Here is an 18,266-nt window from a genome sequence, read left to right as displayed (position 1 = left end):
GCCCTCTGGCCCCCTTTCTTGTCTCTCCCCATACCTGATCCCAAACACCCCCCTCCCATTTCCCTCCTCATCCCCTCTCCCACCCAGTTCCCTACATCTTATGACTATGTTATTCCCCCTTCTAAGTTATATTCAAGCATCCACATTTGGGCCTCCCTTCTTTAGCTTCTTTGGGTCTTTAGAGTGTAGCATAGGCTTCCTTTACTGATAAGTGGCTGATATCCACTTATAAGGGAGTACATGCCATGTGTGTCCTTTTGAGTCTGGGTTACCTCACTCAGGATGATATTTTCTAATTCCATCCATTTGCCTGCAAGATTCTTGATGTCCTTGTTTTAAATAGCTGGATAGTATTCCATTGAGCAAACAAACCACATTTCTTGTATCTATTCTTTAGTTGAGGGACATCTGGGTTGATTCCAGTTTCTGGCTATTATGAATAAAGCTGCCATGAACATAGTGGAGTAAGTGTCCCTATGGTATAGTGGGGCATCTTTTGAGTAAATGCCCAGGAGTGGTATATCTGGGTCTTTAGGTAGAACTATTCCTAATATTTTGAGAAATGGCCAAATTGATTGCCAGATTGAATGTGCATGCATGGTCTTCTCTGTTCCTCTAGATATGTTTGCATGTATACAAATGTATATGTGTGTATGTCTGTCCTGTCTGTCCATCTGCCTGTCTGTCTGTGTTGTCTTTCTTTCTTTCTTTCTTTCTTTCTTTCTTTCTTTCTTTCTTTCTTTCTTTCTTTCTTCCTTCCTTCCTTCCTTCCTTCCTTCCTTTCTTTCTTTCTTTCTTTCTTTCTTTCTTTCTTTCTTTTTCAAGACAGGGCTTCTCTGTATAGCCCTGGCTGCCCTGCAACTCACTCTGTAGACCAGGATGGCCTTGAACTCAGAAATTCGCCTGCCTCTGCCTCCCAAGTGCTGGGATTAAAGGTGTGCACCGCCATGCCTGGCTGGTGGTTGCTTTTTAAAGATAGGATTTCTCTGTGTAGCCATGACTGTCCTGTTACTCACTCTATAGACTAGTCTGGCCTCCAACTCAGAGAACTCCCTGCCTCTGCCTCCTGAATATTAAGATTTACAATGTATGCACAGCTCACAAGTATATTCTTGCACTGTGGATCTAGTTCTCAGTGGTAGAACTAGAAGTAGAGTTTTGCATATTACTGTGTGAGTCTCACTGTGTTTGTACAAACACCAACCCCAGTGCAGATGTGACTTCTTCAGAGTCCCCATTGCATTCTCTAACCTATAACAGCCACAAATATGGAGCAAAAGAAGAAGGGCTGGGAGAAAGAGATACAGGCATGGTAAGGCTCAGCTGTCAGGTAGAGAGAGAGGCTTCAGCCTGAAAGAGGAATAGTTGGAACCGCTAGGTCTCTGATCACTGTGAATGGTGATTGCCTCCTCCTGGCTGTTTCAAGGCACATGAAGCTTCCTGACCTTCCTCTTGCTATCCCTCTCTGACAGTGTCTCTGTTCCCTCATAGACTCTGCACTGGAGGATGCAGAGCCTGTCTCAGTCTGCTTCATTTCTCCTGAAACAGAATGCAATAGACTAGGTGATTATGGTTAGCAAAAATTTTAGAAGCATTTATTCTCAAGAACACAGCACCAGTACCTGGTGAGGCCTTTGCTGCTGCACTATAACATGTCACAAGGGGCAAGCAAGTGTGCCTAAGACTGTGAGAACTAAAAAGGACCCTGAGCATGCTCATAGAAGACACACTCCTATAATACTGTCATCAATCTATTCACAAAGTGCCATGGTTAAATGGGAGAGAGGGTGTCTCTCACTCTTTTGCCTGCTTTTAGGACCAGTTCTCTTCCTACTGGCTTGCCTCATTCAGCTTTGTATGAGGGTTTGTGCCTAGTTTTATAGCTTCATGTCATGTTGTGTTTGGTTGATATCCCTAGGAATCCTGCTCTTCTCATAGGGAAAACAGAGCAGCAGTGGATCTTAGGGAGAGGAAAGGTATGGGATAAAACTGAAAGGAATGGAAAGAGGGGAATAAGTAAAGAGAGAAGAACAAGTAAAAAAGAAAGAAAGAAGAATGTGAAATATCTCCCATGATTCCATGTGTTTCAATGCTTGATCTCTAATGAACAGTATTTTAAAGAAGTTCTGATACACTTTACATGGAAGACTTAGCAGAATGAAGTAGATTACTTCAAGGACCTCCTCCCTCCCAGCCCCTGTCTCTCCTTCCCAGATGCTACCTTCTTCCCAGCTACCATGCCTCTCTGCCATGAAACTGGCCATAAATAAATCCTTCTAAACATTTGCTTCTGATCAGATATTTAACCATAGTGACAAATACAGGAACAAATGCAAAAAATCAGTACCATGAGTAGGGTTGTTATGTGATAAACATCAACTTGCTGTTCCCAGCCTGAAATTCTTTGGCAGCTTGGGCTTCAGCTATGGGAAATTGCCACTGATCAAATAGCAGCAGCAGAGAAAGAATAGAGTGTGAGTGTGAAAGAGAGATGCAGCCCCTCAACACCTTGGGCACAAACTGGGTGGAGGGTCCCAAGGTCCCCAGAGGACTCTCCATGCCACAGGCACCCTAGCATACCCAGGATCTTGGGATCACTGGTGAGTGGAATACAACATCTGTTCCAAAACAACCCAGAGGAGCTTGGGCCAGCAGGAACAGGGACACAGGAAACCTGCCCGACCAGCGGCTGGGGTTCTTTCCAGTTGGCACCAGCCCCACACCACCTTGGGCGCGAATTCTGAAGATGGTCCTACAGTCCCCAGAGGACTCTCCATGCTGCAGGCACCCTAGTCTTAGGATCACTGTGGAGTCAGCCTCCAGAGAGGGTTTTAACCCTGGGACTCAGGTGAGAGCACCATCTTGTATCCCAGGTCTCTCAGAGACCAGTCTGAACAGGAGAGCACATGGCCTCAGAAGCAACAGAGCTTCTTGGACAGGGTCCCTTGGGCCTTCATCCTCAGCCAGGAGGCGGAGCTGAGACCCAGAACTCTGGACACCTTCCCTGCAATAGGAGAGCTTGCCTGCAGAGAGTGCTCTGACCACTGGGACTCAGGAGAGAGTTGGACTCCCAGGAGTGCTGACAGAGGCTAACAGAATCACAGGAGGAACAAGCTCCAACTAGAGACAGCTAGAACATCTAACACCAGAGATTACCAGATGGCAAAAGGCAAACATAAGAATCTTACTAACAGAAACCAAGACCATTCTGCATCATCAGAAACCAGGACGCCCACCACAGCAAGTCCTGGATACCCCAACACACCGAAAAGCAAGATTCAGATTTAAAATCATATCTCATGATGCTGGTAGAGGATTTTAAGAAGGGCATTAATAACTCACTTAAAGAAATATAGGAGAACACTGCTAAATACATAGAAGCCCTTAAAGAAGAAGCACAAAAATCCCCCCAAAGAATTACAGGAAAACACTGCTAAACAGGTAGAAGACCTTAAAGAAGAAACACAAAAATCCCTTAAAGAGTTACAGGAAAACACAACCAAACAGGTGATGGAATTAAACAAAACCATCAAAGATCTAAAAAGGAAAGTAGAAACAATAAATAGAACCTAAATGGAGACAACTCTGGAGATAGAAATCCTAGGAAAGAAATCAGGAGCCATAGATGTGAGCATCAGCAACAGAATACAAGAGATGGAAGAGAGAATCTCAGGTGCAGAAGATTCCATAGAAAACATGGACACAACAATCAAAGAAAATGCAAAATGCAAAAAGATCCTAACTCAAAACATCCAGAAAATCCAAGACACAATGAGAACACCAAACTTAAGGATAATAGGTATAGATGAGAGTGAATATTTTCACCTTAAAGGGACAGTAAATATCTTCAACAAAATTATAGAAAAAAACGTCCTTAACCCAAAGAAAGAGATGCCCATGAACATACAAGAAGCCTACAGAATTCCAAATAGACTGGAACAGAAAAGAAATTCCTCCTGACACATAATAATCAGAACAACAAATGCACTAAATTAGGATGGAATATTAAAAGCAGTAAGGGAAAAAGGTCAAGTAACACAGAAAGGCAGACCTACTAGAATTACACCAGACGTCTTACCAGAGACTATGAAAGCCAGAAGATCCTGGAAAGATATGATACAGACCCTAAGAGAACGCAAATGCCAGTCTAGGCTACTATACCTGGCAAAATTGTCAATTACCATAAATGGAGAAATGAAAATATTCCATGACAAAACCAAATTTACACAATATCTTTCCACAAATCCAGCCCTTCAAAGGATAATAAAGGGAAGACTCCAACACATGGAGGACAATTATGCCCTAGAAAACACAAGAGAGTAATCCTTCAACAAACCTAAAAGAAGATAGCCACAAGAACAGAATCCCAACTCTAACAACAAAAATATTAGGAAGCAACAATTACTTTTCCTTAATATCTCTTAATATCAATGGACTCAATTCCCCAATAAGAAGACATAGACTAACAGACTGGCTGCATAAACAGGACCCAACTTTTTGCTGCTTACAGAAAACCCACCTCAGGGAAAAAGACAGACACTACCTCAGAATAAAAGGCTAGAAAACAATTTCCCAAGCAAACAGTCTGAAGAAACAAGCTTGAATAGCCATTCTAATATTGAATAAAATCGACTTCCAACCCAAAGTTATCAAAAATGACAAGGAGGGACACTTCATACTCATCAAAGGTAAAATCTTCCAAGAGGAACTCTCAGTTCTGAATATCTATGCTCCAAATGCAAGGGCATCCACATTCACTAAGGAAACTCTAATAAAACTCAAAGCACACATTGCACCTCACACAATAATAGTGGGAGACTTCAACATCCCACCCTCATAAATGGACAGTTCCTGGAAACAGAAACTAAACAGAGACACATTGAAACTAACAGAAGTTATGAAACAAATGGATTTAACATGTATCTACAGAACATTTTATCCTAAAGCAAAAGGATATACCTTCTCAGCACCTCCTGGTACCTTCTCTAAAATTGACCATATAATTGGTCACAAAACAAGCCTCAACAGATACAAAAACATTAAAATTATTCCATGCATCCTATCAGATCACCATGGACAGAGGCTGATCTTCAAAAACAATATAGGTAATAGAAAGCCCACATTCATGTGGAAGCTAAGGAACACTCTACTCAATGATAACTTGGACAGGGAAGAAATAAAGAAAGAGATTAAAGACTTTTTAGAGTTTAATGAAAATGAAGCCACAACATACCCAAACTTATGGGACACAATGAAAGCATTCCTAAGAGGAAAACTCATAGCTCTGAGTGCCTCCAAAAAGAAACTAGAGAGAGCACACACTAGCAGCACACCAAAAAGCTCTAGAAAAAAGGAAGCAAATTCACCCAAGAGGAGTAGACCTCAGGAAATAATCAAAGTCAGGGCTGAAATCAACCAAGTCGAAACAAAAAGAAATACACAACAATTCAACCAAACAAGGAGCTGATTCTTTGAGAAAAATCAACAAGATAGATAAGCCAGACTAACTAGATAATAGATAAGCCAGACTAACTAGAGAGCACAGGGACAGTATCCTAATTAACATAATCAGAAATGAAAAAGGAGACAACAGCAGAACCTGAGGAAATCCAAAACATCATCAGATCTCACTACAAAAGACTATACTCAACAAAACTGAAAAACCTGGATGAAATGGACAATTTCCTAGACATATACCAGGTACCAAAGTTAAATCAGGATCAGATCAATGATCTAAACAGTCCTAAAGAAATAGAAGTGGTCATTAATCATCTCCCAAACAAAAAAAGCCCAGGACCAGATGTGTTTAGTGCAGAGTTCTATCAGACCTTCAAAGAAGACCTAATTCTAATTCTCCTCAAACTATTCCACAAAATAGAAACAGAAGGTACTCTACCCAATTCATTCTATGAAGCCACAATTACTCTGATACCTAAACCACAGAAAGACCCAACAAAGAAAAAAACTTCAGACCAGTTTCCCTTATGAATATCGATGCAAAAATACTCAATAAAATCCACACAAACCGAGTCCAAGAACACATCAAAATGATCATCCATCACGATCAAGTTGGCTTTATCCCAGGGATGCAGGGATGTTTTAATATATGGAAACCCATTAATGTAATCTACTACATAAACTCAAAGACAAAACCACATGATCATCTTCTTAGATGCTGAGAAAGCATTTGACAAAATCCAACACCCATTCATGATAAAAGTCTTGGAAAGATCAGGATTCAAGGCCCATACCTAACCATGATAAAAGCAATCTACAACAAACCAGTAGCCAACATCAAACTAAATGGAGAGAAACTTGATGCAATCCCACTAAAATTAGGGATAGACAAGGCTGCCCACTTTCTCCCTACTTGTTCAATATAGTGCTTGAAGTCCTAGCCTGAGCAATTAGACAACAAAAGGAGATCAAGAGGATACAAATTAGAAAGAAAGAATTAAAAATATCACTATTTACAGATGATATGATAGTATATATAAGTGACTTTAAAAGTTCCACCAGAGAACTCCTAAACCTGATAAACAGCTTCAGTACAGTAGCTGTATATAAAATTAAGTCAAACAAATCAGTGGCCTTTCTCTACACAAAGGATAAACAGGCTAAGAAAGAAATTAGTGAAACAACACCCTTCACAATAGTCACAAATAATATAAAGTATATTGGTGTGACTCTAACTAAGGAAGTGAAAGATCATTATGATAAGAACTTCTAGTCTCTGAAGAAAGAAATTGAAGAAGATCTCAGAAGATGGAAAGATCTCCCATGCTCATGGATTGGCAGGGTCAATATTGTCAAAATGGGTATCTTGCAGAAAGCAATCTACAGATTTGATGCAATCCACATCAAAATTCCAACTCAATTTTTCACAGAGTTAGAAAGGGAAATTTGCAAATTCATCTGGAATAACAAAAAATCTAGGATAGTAAACATGATTCTCAACAATAAAAGAACCTCTGGGGGAATCACCATGCCTGACCTCATGCTGTACTCAAGAGCAATTGTGATTAAAACTGCATGGTACTGGTACAGTGACAGACAGGTAGCTCAATGGAATAGAACTGAAGATCCAGAAATGAACCCACACACCTATGGTCACTTGATCTTGGAGAAAGAATCTAAAACTATCCTGTGGAAAAAACACAGCATTTTCAACAAATGGTGCTGACTCAACTGGCAGTTATCATATAGAAGAATGTGATTTTATCCATTCTTATCTCCTTGTACAAAGCACAAGTCCAAGTGGATCAAGGAACTCCACATAAAACCAGAGACTCTGAAACTTATAGAGGAGAAAGTGGGGGAAAAGCCTCGAAGATATAGGCACAGGGAAAAGATTCCTGAACAGAACAGCAATGGTTTGTGCTGTAATATTGAGAATCGACAAATGGGACCTCAACATTGCAAAGCTTCTGTAAGGCAAAAGACACTGTCAATAAGACAAAAAGGCCATCAACCCATTGGGAAAGGATCTTTACCCATCTTAAATCCGATAGGGGACTAATATCCAATACATACATTGAACTCAAGAAGCTGGACTCCAGAAAATCAAATAACCCCATTAAAAAATGGCATACAGAGCTAAACAAAGACTTCTCAACTGAGGAATACTGAAGGGCTGAGAAGCACCTGAAAAAATATTCAACATCCTTAATCATTAGGGAAATGCAAATCAAAACAACCCTGAGATTCCAACTCACACCAGTCAGAATGACTAAGATCAAAAATTCAGGTGACAGCAGATTCTGGTGAGGATGTGGTGAAAGAGGAACACTCCTCCATTGCTGGTGTGATTGCAAGCTGGTACAACTACTCTGGAAATCAGTCTGGTGGTTCCTCAGAAAATTGGACATAGTACTACTGGAAGATCCAGCAATACCTCTCCTGGACATATATCCCGAAGATGTTCTAACTTGTAACAAGGACACATGCTTCACTATGTTCATAGCAGGCTTATTCATAAGAGCCAGAAGTTGGAAAGAACCCAGATGTCCCTCAACAGAGGAATGGGTACACAAAATGTGGTACATTTACACAATGGAGTACTACTCAGCAATTAAAAACAATAAATTGATGAAATTCTTATGCAAATCGATGGGTCTGGAGGATATCATCCTGAGTGAGGTAAACCAATCTCAAAAGAACTCACATGATATGCACTCACTGATAAGTGGATATTAGCCCAGAAACTTAGAATACCCAGGATACAATTTGCAAAACACATGAAACTCAAGAAGAAGGAAGACCAAAGTGTGTATACTTTGTTCTTCCTTAGAATGGGAAACAAAATACCCACGGAGGGAGTTACAGAGACAAAGTTTGGAGCTGAGATGGAAGGAAGGACCATCCAGAGACTGCACCACCCGAGGATCCTTCCCATAAACAGACACTAAACTCAGACACTATTGCATATGCTAGCAAGATTTTACTGAAAGGACCCTGATATAGCTGTCTCTTGTGAGGCTATGCCAGTGTCTGGCATTACAGAAGCGGATTCACAAAGTCATCTATTGGATGGAACTCAGGGCCCCCAATGGAGTAGCTAGAGAATGTACTCAAGGGACTGAAGGGGTCTGCAACTGTACAGGTGGAACAACAATATGGACTAATCAGTACCCCCAGAGCTCATGTCTCGAGCTACATATGTAGTAGAGGATGGCCTAGTCAGCCATCATTGGGAGGAGAGGCCCTTGGTCTTACTAACTTTATATGCCCCAGTACAGGGGAATACCAGGACCAGGAAGTAGGAGTGGATGGGTTGGGGTGTAGGGCAGGGCGAGGGTATTTGGGGAGTTTTGGGATAGCATTTGGAATGTAAATGAAGAAAATATCTAAAAAAAAAAAAGGAAAGAAAGAAAGAAAGAAAGAAAGAAAGAAAGAAAGAGAGATGCAGAGAAACAGACATAGACAGAGAAAAAGAGATAGATGTAGGAGATACATGTATACAAATAGAGAGAGGCTAACCTTGAATTGGAACCTGAGGCAGAAGTAAAGAATTTTTGCCTGCCTGCCCTCATTCTCCCTGGCAAGTTTGTCTAACCTTTCACTTGTCTGATACTATATTCAACTTCTTCTGGATTGCAACAGGCACTTAAACACTAGCATTTCTACAGGCATCCTTCAGGACTGTAGTACTGTGAGACAGATGAGACTTACAGCCTCATGGATGGACAACTACCTAATTCTTAGCCTTTCTATTGTGAATAGTCATTGTTGCACTACCCAGCCATGGCCTGAAAGCCTGTGTAATAATAGGTAGATGGTAAATAGATAAGTAATTGATTTTATACACACACACACACACACACACACACAGAGTGACTGATTGATGCTATCAATCCTGTTCCTTTAGAGAACCCTTATTAATGCAGGCATTGGTGTAATTCTTGGGAGATTTAAAGGGAACCTACAGGAATCTGAAAGTCAGTGTTCAGAAGCATGGAGCTCAGGGACCATGGGCTGAGGAGGCCTCTGCTTAGACAGAAGTTGCAGGAAGAGGATGCTAAGAAAGAGCATGAGAAAGGCCCATGAAGGTGTGTGATTGTGGCCTATAGGATACAGAAAACTAAGTCAAATTATGTGAAGTAAAGGCACGAGACACCAAAGATCACACACTATCTTGATTCCATTTACCTGAACCATACATATTAGGCATGTCTATAGACATAGAATTCAGACTTCATATACAGTCCATTAGCACAGAACACAGGGCATGGAGAGTTGATAAGTGGGGACTGGGGCTGTTGGGAGGAAGAGGGAAGTGACTCAGCATGAGATTTGGACTCCAGAAGTCTCTATTCAAACAAACAGAAAGACAGTTGAACATGCTTTGGAGCATTGGAGAAGCTGCAATAGAGAAAAGAACGTGAGCAGCTACCCTAGAGTCTGGTTTCCAGCAGGTATCCCAGAGCCAGAAACATGGGGCCATTCTCAAAAGGCGTGGGGATACCTGGCTGCCTCAGCTCAATCAGTGGGCTAAGAAGCAGATCTGGTACACTGGGGTATTTTTCCAGTACCACTCTCCTTGGGAGTGATGTCAATGTCTTTAGGAGCCAGAGGGACGGACACTGGAAAGTTCTGGAGGATGGTAGGGAAGAAAAGGAACAATTCATTGTGTGCAATGCCTTTGCCAAGACAAACATGCTTTCCTGTGGGCAGAGAAAGTAAGCCATGTGATCTCTTGGCTAGTATACAACTTTTGAACTGTCCCATTCCTAAATCCATTTAGACAACTCTGCCCATTGTAATGAGTAAGAATGAGCTTAACCTTCAACCTGCAATTCAAATCAGAATGTTAAGAGATTTCCAAACCTGAAAGAATTGGTGCAAGGGCCAGTGAGATGCCTTAGCATGGGCAGGACCCTGCCACCAGTCTTGGGAACATGAATTCAATCCCTGAGAATTGGACACACATGGTGTAAGGAGAGACACCCACACCCACATACATACAAACACACACCATAGTGCATATGTATACAATAAGTAAATCATAAAATGAAGGACAAATTGTTGTTGGATGTCTCATGGTCACTTTTGACAGGTTTGTAGCTTTTGTTAGATTACCAGAGCCCTTCTTCTGGAATTGTAAAAACCCACTTAGAACAGGTGCAAAGTGTGTTTGTGCACACATTTATAATGCAAGATCTTTAGTGTCCTCCTTTCTCATGCGAGGAGATTTATATGTATCTCATAGGGCTGCCCTGAGGGAAAAGGTACTTAGCTTCCAAACGCAGACACCATTGCATACACCAGCAAGATTTTGCTGAAAGGACCCTGATATAGCTGTCTCTTGTGAGGCCATGCCGGTGCCTGGCAAACACAGAAGTGGATGCTCATAGTCAGCTATTGGATAGAACACAGGGCCCCCAATGGAGGAGCTAGAGAAAGTACCCAAGGAGCTGAAGGGCTCTGCAACCCTATAGGTGGAACAACAATATGAACTAACCAGTACCCCCCAGAGCTCGTGTCTCTAGCTGCATATGTAGCAGAAGATGGCCTCGTCGGCCACCATTGGTAAGAGAGGTTCCTTGGTCTTGCAAACTCTATATGCCCCAGAACAGGGGAACACCAGAGCCAAGAAGTGGGAGTGGGAGGGTAGGGGAGCAGGGCAAGGGAAGGTTATAGGGAACTTTCGGGATAGCATTTGAAATGTATATAAAGAAAATAATAAATAAAAAAATTAAAAAAAGAAAGAATCTTATATGCATTAAACATGGAGACACAAGCTTGTAATCCTGGCACTTAGGAGACTGATGTACGAAGATAGTAAGTTCATCTGGGCTACATAGTAAGAGCTCTCTGTCTCTTATCTTTTTCTGTCCCTTCTGTCTTTCAACACCCCCTCTTTTTCTCTTTCTCTGATACTGTTCTACACCTTGAGATTAATAAGCTTGAACAAGTTAGTTCAGAAACACAATTGTTCATACAATTGAGAATTGGAAGGCACTCATGATAAGGGGTCTGTGGCACCCATTGGGTTCTCAGAGCATTGAGGAGCCCTTGCTGGTTTGTAACCTCAGGTATGGAAACCACGGAGCAATGGGAACCTAAAAGCGCCTGCACAGGCACTACTACCTGCCCTGTTTGTCAGATTCTTGATCTGCAACTGACTGCCTCAGGACTCCAGGTTCAGCAGGGATTTCCAGTAACTTCTGTGCATTCCAGGTTGTTAGTAAATTGTGCCTGTGCGGGTGTATTTAGAAAAGCATCCTATCTCTTTGGGAATCTCCTTTCCAGAATTTAGATGACACGAGCTTAGTAATTTATGGAGTAGCTCTCTGAGATGATTATCCTAGAACTGGTTCTGTGACCTGGATTTTTCCAGAACAGCTTGATGACTTATCTTAGTCTCTGCTTCTGTCTCTCTCCACCTCCCCACCCCCTGTCTATCATAGTCTCCCTGAATTCCTGTCTGTACCTACCACCACTACATGTCTTTTTATCTATTATCTTTGTTTGTGTCTTTCTCAATTCCCTAGGTACTATCCTAACCACCCCCTTTCTTTGTCTAGGGACAGCTTGTCATGTGTTCCTTCTCTAGTCTCTCTCATGTTCCTTTGTCTATTTCTAGTTGTGTTCTTCTCCAACTTCCTTTTCTTCTCTCTTCCTGTCTGGTTCATCACCTTTCTTCTGTCTTATGTTCATTCCCTCATTCTCACAAAATGTCTCCTTTCCTTGGAGCTGCTCTCTCTCTCTCTCTCTCTCTCTCTCTCTCTCTCTCTCTCTCTCTCTCTGCCTCTCTTTGTTGGCATCTGTTTCAATGTCTTTGCCTCTCTATTGTTAATCATCTTTGTCTTTTTTCCCATCATGTGCCTGCCTTTCTAATCTTGGAACTGTTCTATGAACAATTCATTTTTTAATCTCACTGCTGTATGTGTCTCCAACTCCAAAGATGAAATATGAAAGAGGCCATTATACCAGACAGAGCCAGGAGCAGGGTTGAGTCCAGGGTCACTGAAGCCACTTATACTCAAGACTAGACAGTTTTTAACTGAGACATAGCTCAGCAGGAGAGCACTTGCCTAAAACCCCTTAGTGAGGGTTGGTTGCAAAGGGGATGTTCTAGATCCCTAGATGATCACCAGAAAAGGATCTTCTAGAATGCACCAGGAAGGGGCTGGAGGTGTGGACTGTTGGCAAGAAAACTTGCTTAAATCCACACAGCTCTGGGTTCCATCCCTAACATGAGGATTGTGGCAAGGGGAGGGGTTGGTGACCAAAGTCTATAAAACTATTTCTAGAACACCCCTTTTTCCAAAAGAAAAGAAACCTGAACACAAAGTTTCCATGTTTCCATCCTATAGAGTCCATTAAACTGACTGAATTTGGCTAAAGGCAACGTCTGTATGTAACAAGCTAACCAAACACAAGAGTCACCTGAACTATATATACAGTAATTTGAGATTATATTCTTCCAATGAAGAACAAGTCTCAGCCACTCAAAGAAGTTGACCAATTCTAGGATACCAACCTCTCCTGCATGGCCAAGTAAGGCAAAAAGTGGAGCTGGCACTAATCGAGCTGTGTGTGTACGCCCAACCTCTCTTTTATTTCTAGACACTGCCTGCTGACACTGATGAGTGCTGTAACTCTGAACTTTCTCTGGTTCAGGATATTATCCCACATGAATGGTTTCTTTGCTCAAATATATGTTCATAATGTTGATTTCTCTTGTAATATAACAAGCCAAAGAGTACTTAATGCAAACAGAGGTGAGTGTGTCAAGACATGCTCCATCACCCCACTGTTCAGAGACATAGTCAATGCCTCCCCAGTGGTCAAGACCCTATCAAGCTCATGGCAGTGTTCATAGAAGATGTCGGTTGTTCTTGCTGTTTTTTCTTATGAAAATTCATCTTCACTCTTCGCTAACTCAAAGGCCACTCCTGCCTGGGAGCCAGGTAGTCTGCCTGTAGATTTTCACCTCTCCCTCTGTCCCACCAGTCCTGGCTGAGAAACGCTTTAATTCTCAACATCCTCAGGTATCAGGGTTATGCAAATCATTACTACTTTGACACGATTTTTCCCTAATTCCATTCATTTGCTTGCAAATTTAATATCATTTTCAGCACCAGAGTAATACTTCTTTGTATAAATGTAACACTTTTTTTTTATATCTATTTTACTGTTGAGGGATATGTATGTTGTTTCCAATTCTGGTTATTATGAATAGAGAAGCAGTGAACATGGTTGAGAACGTGTTTTTGTGGTAGGATGAAGTGTCCTTTGGGTACATGGCCAAGAGTGGTATAGCTGTATCTTGAAGTTTATTAACTCCTCTTAGGAACTGCCAGACTGATTTCCATAGTGGCTGAACACATTTGTACTTCCACCAGCAATGGATGAGTGAAGCTGCTTTTTGCTCCTTTGTGGATTCTTCTTTCTGCCACCCTTCTCCACCCAGTTTCTACCCTTTCAACCCCCTAGAACTAGATAGGAAAGAAAGATATTTCTGAATAAATTCAGTGGTTTAAAGGGGGTAGCATTATCCTTAGACTGCTTCTTGCTGGTTAGGGCATCAAGGTCCTTGGGGCAAGTTTGTTCTTTGTGGTCAGGATATCTAAGTTCTTCTTCCTCCCTTTCCCCTCCTTCTCTTCTTCTTATTTCTACTCCATGCTCAAATACTTAAGAAACCACGACCATCAACAGCCAACCACCCACCAACTACCCAGCCTCTCAGGGCCCTAGCATTTATACATCCCCTGAAAAGTCCCCAGAATCCCGAATGTCACATAATCACAGGAACTATCTGCAGCTGGCAAAATCATGCCAAACCATAGTTAGTTCCTGTGAAAAATCTGAAGCAGCCCCATATCCCACACCTGGAATTCAAACAAAAACACGTTTCCATAATATTTCTGTGTTTTTCAAAGAATCAAAACCTCCAAAATTGTCCCTACAGAGGAGTGTTCCCCTTGTGCCACATCCTTGCCAACATGAGCTGTCACTTGTGTTATTGATCATAGCTATTCTGACAAGTGTAAGATAGACCCAGAAAGGTTGTGAATAGACAAAAGAGGGAGACAGGAATCTCCCTGGGAAAGGAAAATAGAACTGATTATATGGGTGGACTAGTGACAGCAGAGGAAACAGGAATGGAAGGATCAGATGGGGAGAGAAGATGGACGTGAGGGATACAAAGTGAGGAGAGACAGCTAGAATTGAGGGGCATTTGAGGGGTTGTAGGGAAACAGTACAGTAGAAACTTCCTAAAATATGTGAAGGTTATTCTAATGATGCTTCCAAATAATGAGAGAGATATAGTCCGAAATGGCTATCTCTTATCACCAAGTGAAGCTACTAGTACCAGGAGTTGGTTACATTGAGTCCTTAGCCAAAGGTGTCTCATAGAACTCTCCAAACAACCCAGAATATTGCCAAGACAATAGGTTTCTTCCAGAAGAGACAGCAAGAACCTGCACCCCCACAACTCGATGGACACAGGGAGCTGGTGCCTACAGAGAACCTCCATCTGCATGCTCTAGTGCCTTTGATATGGAATGTAGTTTGAGGACAACTGAAAGAGAAATATACACACCAACTCAGCCATGAAGCTTTGGTGTACAGTGCTGCTCAGACTGCAAAATGTGCTTGGGTGCAATGGTGGCACAAAATTTGTGGGAGTAGCCATCCTACTTTTGGTTTGAGGAAGAATCAGTGACTAGATTGCCCAGAGACCTAGGACAAAACCAATTGCTAATGGTAAAAAAAAAACTAACAATAAAATGAATCTTAAAGATATTTTGTTATATTCATAACTTGTTGCCTTATACAGCACAGCCATCATCAGAGAGACTTTCACCTGAAGAAGATGGGAACAAATACAGAAAACCACAGTCAGACATCTCTCTCTCTCTCTCTCTCTCTCTCTCTCTCTCTCTCTCTCACACACACACACACACACACACACACACACACACACACACACAGAGAGAGAGAGAGAGAGAGAGAGAGAGAGAGCTTGGAACCCACAGGTCTAAATGGGATGTTGCCATCAAATTCTTCCCCTCTGAGCTCAGAGAACCTAAGGAAGAGGAGGTGGAAAAAGTGGAAGAGGAGAGCAGACGGAGGACACCAGCAGACCAAAGCTTTTAAGTCTACACAATCAGAGCTCATATGAACTCACAGACTGAGGCTGCAAACAGAGGGCCTCACAGGGCTGCCTGCACCCTGTGTGTAAATTATACAATTCAGCTCAGTATTACCATGGGATTTTTGCATGTGAGAATGAGTGGGTACCTGATTCTTGAGCCTTCTCTTGTGCTCTTTCCCTTCTGGTGGTTTGCACTGTTCAAATTCAGTGTGATGGGTTTTTGTCTTATTGCATTTTTTTATGGCTTGTTTTTATCTCTTAGAAGACTGTTCCTTTCTAATGAGTGGATCCACTTGGGAGAGGAGGTGGGGAGGAACTGGGAGAAGTAGAGGGAAGGACACTGTTATAAGGATATATTGTGTGAGAAAAGAGTACTTGTGATAATAGGGGAAAAAGTAAGAAAGAAACATAAGACTAAGGGAAACAATTGATGAATTTGATGCAACTAAAAAGAATTGATGGGTTATTTTGGTCATTAGTTCCTAAGGAAAAGAATCCATCTTCTGCTATTTTTAGGACTCCCTATAGGAACTACTGGTTGGACTTAAGGATGTCATGGGCTTTCTAACAACAGAATACTCTGTGCTCCCATGTCCTCTATTAATCTGTTATTTATTTCGGGAGCAGTGGTGGAAATCTGCCTTTGCACTGAGCTCATTTTGTTCTCTGTAAAGATTCTCTTTAGTTGGGCATTTACACACGATTAAAGACAAATGTTTTCACTTATTTAAAGGAATTTCTCCTAATTATAAAAGAAAAAAGAAAATGAAGGCTGGAGAGATGGCTCAGTGGTTAAGAGCGCTGGCAGCTCTTCTAGATGACCTGAGTTCAATTCCCAGCACCCACATGGTAGCTCACAACTATCTCTAGCTCCAATTTTGGGAACTTTAGACATATATGCAGGTAGAACAGTGTTCAATCAATCAATCAGCCTTCAAAAAAAGAAAGAAAATGAATTTGCCCAGATTAAGAGGCTTTTACATACATCTCCAAATTCCTCCTGACTAGGATACTTTTTTAATTCAAGAGTCCCCATGTGGGGTTACACCTAGGGTGAATAGGATGGTTAGGCAAGGCAGCTGGGATAGACTCAGTAAACAGAGACCTAGTGCTGTTTGTCTCCTGGAGGATAGGACTGCCCTCTAGTGTCTGGGAAAAGAATCATATATCTGTCTCACCTGTGGAGAAGGGCAGAAAAGCTTCACTTTTCTTCAGTGTCCCATTGGCATCCAGAAAGTGCTCAGGATTGAAGCAGTCCAGTTGTTCAAAGTACTGTGTGGGTCAAGGAGAACTGAACTCAGGATGGGGTACACCTCAGTGTTCTAGGAGACATTACAAGATACAAAGATGTTAACATGCTCTGACTCCCATATGCAAACCAGTCAGTTCCTAAGAAACTGGGAAGATTTTGGGAAGCCACAAACAAGATGAGGTTGGTGATTAGCAGAGTGGAGTATGCTAATGGAGTAGTGATGAGGAATCATAGATTGTCTCACCTTGGGGAGCAGGTACACTTGGGACAGTGTGTGTATGGTGACTCTATGTGGTAGATCAATTGCGGCGAGATCTGAAAATCTCTGAATCTCATGGATGACTGTATCAGTGTATGGCATTTTGGTGCGGTCATCAAGAGTTGGTAGCTGGTGTGAGCCAATCACCTGATCAGTCTCCTTTTGGACTTTCTCTGAACAGAAAAGGGGGACAATAGACAGTACCCCCTTCTCAGAGGTGATGCACAGTGACCCTGTTTCCTGGGATCCAATAACCTGGGAACAGTTTAGAGTAAGGAGACTCTGCTGAGTCTCACCCATTGTCTCATCCATTCTTCTCTCAAGGATCTGTCTCTCCAATCATGCTTAGAGCATGTTACAGGCTCTTCTCAGCAAGCTCTAACCTTGTAAAAAAATAAAAATAAAAAAAGAGAAAAGAAAAACCCTCAATAAGGGCCATTTCAACTGCCAAACGGAAGTGAGGGCTGGAGGGGAAATGGCAAGAATGTAATGAATGTTATCAATTGTATTCTTGCACACACACACACACACACACACACACATTCTTGACTGTGTATTGTATGGATGCATCGCCTGTCAATTAAAAAGCCTATGGCATAGGCAAGAAATAGAAGGTGGAACATCTGGGAGGAGAAAGAATTCTGAGATAGAGCCAGGAATGGGAGAATTTGTCTGGGAATATGAGGAGATAGAAGCGTGGTATTTGAGCATGGGGATAATCAGCTATGTGACAGAATGTAGGTTAATAGTTCGGTTATCTAAGTTTTGATCTTATCAGGTAGAGCCTAGTTATATGGCTAAGGTACATGCAAATATATTTTGAGTCTGAGTCTTATTTCTGAGGTCATGGGGCCGGGAGAACCACATTTCACTTCTAAAATGATGACTAACATGGGGCAATTAGAACCCAAGCTTACAGCCTTAAAAGGCCTGGGTAAAAAGTAGAGAAGTCAGGCTAGCTGGACAAGAGGTCTGGTCTCTTAAAAAAAAAGAATGACGAAAGTTCTTGGAACAGCACAAGACTAGTGGCTTGGAAGGAGCCTACAGAGAGGTAGAATAGAAAATGGCTTTTTAAAGAAGGCCCTACTAAATTCAAAAGCAGAACACAGAAATTGAGGGGCAGAGCATCTGAGGGGGAGGAACCTATG

At 41.8% G+C, this 18,266-nt stretch overlaps 1 pseudogene; it reads right to left on the bottom strand.

The window, feature by feature from the left end:
* Positions 1-9,982: 9,982 nt before the first annotated feature.
* Positions 9,983-17,418, bottom strand: Gm45034 (annotated as a pseudogene).
* Positions 17,419-18,266: the final 848 nt, after the last annotated feature.

The sequence above is a fragment of the Mus musculus genome, chromosome 7, assembly GCF_000001635.26.
Source record: "Mus musculus strain C57BL/6J chromosome 7, GRCm38.p6 C57BL/6J".
In the NCBI taxonomy this organism is placed as follows: domain Eukaryota; kingdom Metazoa; phylum Chordata; class Mammalia; order Rodentia; family Muridae; genus Mus; species Mus musculus.
The sequence above is the reverse complement of the archived record's forward strand: the minus strand, read 5'-3'. Positions and strand labels throughout refer to the sequence as shown.